Genomic DNA, 5224 nt, shown 5'->3' on the forward strand with positions numbered 1-5224 from the left:
TATTATTTATTGATTTTTTTTTTATTATGGCCATTCTTGCAGGAGTAAGGTGGTATCACATTGTGCTTTTCATTTATATTTCTCTGATAATTGGTGATGTTGAGCATGTTTTAATATGTTTGCTGGCCATTTGTATATCTTCTTTTAAGAATTGTCTATTCTTTTTCTTTGCCCACTTTCTGATGGAATTGTTTTTTCTTGCTAATTTGTTTGAACTTGTTGTAGATTCTGGATATTAGTCCTTTGTCAGATGTATAGATTGTGAATATTTTCTCCCACTCTGTGGGTTGCCTGTTTACTATGCTTGAAAATGGACAAAGCACTATCACTCATGATTAAATGAAGTTTCAATACCATATTTTCTCCAAAACCAATAGTACAGCCTTCTTTCACTTAGTAATACCAGACAGCACCTTAGTGCTACAGTTGCGGGTCATCTTAAACAGCAAAATCACCAAAAAAAAAAAGAGAGAGAATTAAAATGAAAAAAATGATATTAAATAGACTATGAAAATTACATTGTTTGAAGTATGTAAGCAAAACCAGAAGGCAAAGCATCACTACGTTCAACCTCATGTGGGACTGTGTGCATCAGGTGACATACATTTTTCAGTGCTCTGCACATATCTGCAAAAAACCTTGAAAGTACTGTAAGTATTGACTTTGGGGTTGCCAATAAATTTTGGTAAGTAGACAAATTTGCAAATTCAGAGTTCATTAATAATGAAAATTTATTTATTTTACAAATTAACCTTTTAAATTCAAATAGTGATATCAGAGAAAACAGTCACTAAAGACATTTTTGTGCATTTTATTCACTTGAATTAGTAATGATATAATTCATTTTTATTACACATTAAAATAGGGGTTGGGAACACTGTTCTCATGACTACTGGCTGTAGCCCATCTGCATATATCTAGGCCACTGGAGACTTTCATAGAGTTCTTTCACATTATATTGTTTCACACAATAGTCCCTCCTCCTAACTTATTTAGCCCAGACCATTTGGTGTTTATCCTTTGCCTCATATTATTCTTGATTTATTCATTTACCTGAATCTTATCTTTTCACCATTGTCTAAGCTTCTTGGGGTAATAGACTTGTTTTTAAAGAACATTTAATGAAGCGTTTGGCCGAACTGTTCATTGATCCCACTATATGGTGTAGTGTTCCTCTTTTTTCACATTCTTCTAGATTTTTCTATCTCAAGCAACCTGTGTTCCTGTTATTGTCTATTTCCATCGTCTGCCCACTCATTTCCACATTTTCAAAAGTGTATTCATTTTTCCAAATCTAAAAGTACAAACGAAATACTGTTCTTAGTGTTCCCCAGTAACACCCTCAGGTTTACAGGTCCCTTAAAGAAACTCACAGAACTCAGAAAAGCTGTTATACTCGTATTTATGGTTTGTGACAATGAATGGGTATAGCATAAAATCAACAAAGGAAAAGGGTATAATGGATAGAGTCCAGGAGAGACTTGCTATTTGTTTCTGGCTGTTCTTTCCAAGGGGAGTAGTATGAATCACACTGAATTCTCTCAGCAATAATGTGTGATAACATACTTGCAGCATTGCCAACCAGGGAAGCTTATCCAAGTCTTAGTGTTCAATGTTTTATTGTGGGGTGGGAGAGAGGGTGCGTGTAGACATGTTGTGCCCACGTGGCTGACTTATTTACATAATCTTCAGCCTTTCCAGATTGCAAACTGATATGGTACTGTATGGTCCAATGTCTTTACCATACATCACATTGTTACCATAAACCTGGCTAATAATCTGACTTAGCCCAAAGCCCCAGATAAACAAAGAGAAGATATTCTAAGGGCTTATCTTCTAGATCCAGTTAAGGGTCAGACCTTTCTTTGGAATATGAAGATTTCAAAGAATCCAGGCTTGCTGAGTTAGTCTTTTACTATACACACGTAACGTACTCCATGAACCCTCCCACAACATCTCCAAACAGAAATAAATTATTCCACCTCTGAAGTCATACAGCACTTTATTTCTTTCTTCCATATCAGTTGTTTCCTTGTTGTAATGTAATTTGTTAAACTGAGGCTGTTATATGTCTAACTTGTGGAAGAAAAGAAAACAGCTAACTAATTGAACACGTTTTGATTTTCTGAGCATGCCTGTAGAGTAAGAACGAAATCTTAGTCTTTCTCATCTAGAATATTACAGGGAGAGAGGGTGATGAGGACTGTTCATAGAGAAGGGAATCAATATTAAAGACTTGACAGGTACTAAGGCAGGAATACTGGCTAATTGGGAAGTTTAAGCTGCTTTGTCTTCCCAACTAAATTTGAATAAAATCCACATTAATTACAGTTCTTTTGAGAGGGGGGAGGAAAAACTACAACCTTCTGAGTAAGATAGGGTAGGGGTAATAATAATAAGCTAAGACTGCCGACCACGTTGATGCTACATGTAATGGTTCAAACAAGCTTATCTTCCCTCTGTAGATTCTTAATTCTGGACAGCAGACTCATGTTTGAAGGAATGTTTAATTTCTTACGCACACTATTAGTAAGGGCTCTCTAGAGTGACAGAACTAATAGGATAGATGTATATATAAAAGGGAGTTTATTAAGGATTTTTGACTTGCACAATCACAAGGTGAGGTTCCACAATAGGCCATCTGAAAGCTGAGGAGCAGGGAATTCAGTCTGAGTTCCAAAATCCTAAAAGCAGGGAAGCTGAAAATGCAGCCTTCAGTTTGTGGCTGAAGATCCAAGAATCTCAAAGATGAAGAACTTGGAGTCTGATGTTCAAGGTCAGGAAGCATCCAGCATGGGAGGAAGATGTAGGCTGGAAGACTAAGCCAGTCTAGTCTTTCCATGTTCTTCTGCCTGCTTTTATTCTGGCCACACTGGCACTGATTAGATTGTGCCCACCCAGATTGAAAGTGGGTCTGCCTTTCCCAGTCTACTGACCCAAATGTTAATCTCCTTTGGCAACACCCTCACCGACAACCCAGGAACAATACTTCACAACCTTCAATCCAATCGAACTGACAGTCAATATTAACCATCACATATACTTAGCATATTTTTCAGTACACAACTTAATACCTAATTTTTTGTGTACTTAGCATGTGTTAGAAACTATTCTAATATTCTAAATACTTTATATGCGTTATATCACTTAATCTTGTGAGGTAGGGTTTTTTGGTTTTTTTGTTTTGTTTTGTTTTGTTTTAGGGCATGGTACATATTTACAAATCCCACATCAAAACGTCACTTCTGCTTCACACCATGTATTCCATTTAGAACAGGAATTATGCTCAAATAATAAAGTGATCAGCAGTGAGTATTCTCTTCATTTCAGGTCACTCCCAAAGATGACTGTCATCAATTCATCAGATAGAATTTTTAGAAATCAATACACTGAGATAATTTAAGCAAGCTACTCAAAATCCAAAACCAGTAAGAGGCAGAGCACATATTTAAACTCATGTGATTTGGCACCAGAGCTCATAATCTTAACTTTAAGTAATACTGAGTCCTCTAATAGAACACCAGTTGCTGTATTAGTACAATGAATTAATATTTAGTATTTATCAAAAATCTGCTCAAACGTTGATATTTGGGTTGATTCCTGACCATTTCTGATGAAGTCATAAGGAAAATTTAAGTCTTCACTGTAGAATACTTTTATGTTAAAGATGAAACATTGGGCTAGAATGAGTTACTGGTTTGACTCAGAATCTGAGCATATATTGTCCTTATTAGAGTTCAAATTTCAGCTTAAACAAATAGAATACATTCACCCTTTCCTTGTGGTCAACAAAAAGTCAAACGAGCAGTGAAAACTAAGTCATGATTCAGTGTGCAGCTGAAACAAGAGACCTTCAGAAGGACCACCATTTTTCTGAATACTATCAATACTAATCTAGAAGTCAAAGTGGATTATTTGACTGTTTGATGCTGCTGGAGAACAACTGGTGGTAAACTCTGAAACATAGAAAATAGGTATAAATTATCTTCTTCCTTTTATAGTTGTTGCATACTTAAATATTTGTGAGGAATAAAAGATCAGAGCCGAATGCACCCAACAGACAAAAGAAATCAATTCAAGAATGTAATGAAGCAAATACAAAGAAAGCAAAACAATTGATAGGAAGCAGGGAAGATTTGTTTTAGGTCTGCGGGACCAAAGTAATCAAAAAGAAAATAGCTCAGCTGGAAACAAAGGTGCTTTGTTTCTCCTGATTGAGTTGTCTGGTCAATAATAGACGTGGAAAACAGAGGAGAAGACCAAACATCTTGTTTGATCCTACATTTGGTAAGGTGTGCATAAAAGTGGCAAATATAGTTTCCTAACAAGGACGAGACTATAAAGAAAACAAGCCCTAAATCTTAAAATCTTAGGATACTAGACTCAAAGAAAACTTAGAACTCATTTGACTCATGCTGTTTTTGATAGTTATCAATCTCCTGATCAAATGTTTTCTCATATGTCCATGCTCATTAATAATTCTATTATAAACAGTTTTTAAAATATTATCTAAGATCAAAGTGCTGACAATTTCCAAATATTATTTTTTTCATAAAAATAAATGGCACAAGTTCAGAGAAGAGACAAACTTTGAAGATTCACAATCTGACCCATATAAGAAAAGAGCTCACAGGATATTTTTCAAAATAGAGTTAGGGGTTACAAGCGCAGTTTTGTTTCATGGATACCTGCATAGTGGTGAAATCTGGGCTTTTACCTGAATAATGAACATTGTACACAATAGCTAGTTTTTTAACCCTCATATTCCGCTCACCCTCCCACCTTTTAGAGTTTCCAGTGTCTATTATTTCGCTCAAAGAGGAGATATTATTATTGTTACTGATCAGACAGTGCATTCTTGCTTGTGCCTCCTAAGAATGTGATAATGTAGAAGCTAGAAATTTGAGGAGAATGCCAAATGATCTGCTTTAACTCTGAAGATCTTCTAGATAAAGCAGACTTACAGGACAATCTTCTCCACCCAGAAATCTCTGCTCTAATGAAAGGAATAAAGCAAGATAGTAGGTTGGTGAAAAAGTAATTGCAGTTTTGCCATTACTTGTGCACCAACCTAATAGTTCTTATCCAATCACTTACTATGACTGCTTAAATAATAAGGTAGGCAGTCCTTGCTGTAGGATCAATAGTAATCTGCCAGCTTTAGTACTGAGTGAAAACCACTGCCTTTTCTAGCTCTCATGTAATCTGCTTTCCCCACTCAATT

The 5224-nt window shown here is 35.7% G+C and overlaps 1 non-coding gene across 1 annotated transcript; it reads right to left on the minus strand.

Annotated features, from left to right (window-relative positions):
* Positions 1–3296: 3296 nt before the first annotated feature.
* On the minus strand, positions 3297–3364 carry LOC115900620. The gene has a single exon (XR_004060287.1). It is a non-coding gene; the product is annotated as a small nucleolar RNA SNORD2 (small nucleolar RNA).
* Between the last annotated feature and the right edge of the window lie 1860 nt (positions 3365–5224).

The sequence above is a fragment of the Rhinopithecus roxellana genome, chromosome 11 (assembly GCF_007565055.1).
Source record: "Rhinopithecus roxellana isolate Shanxi Qingling chromosome 11, ASM756505v1, whole genome shotgun sequence".
Classification (NCBI taxonomy): Eukaryota; Metazoa; Chordata; class Mammalia; order Primates; family Cercopithecidae; genus Rhinopithecus; species Rhinopithecus roxellana.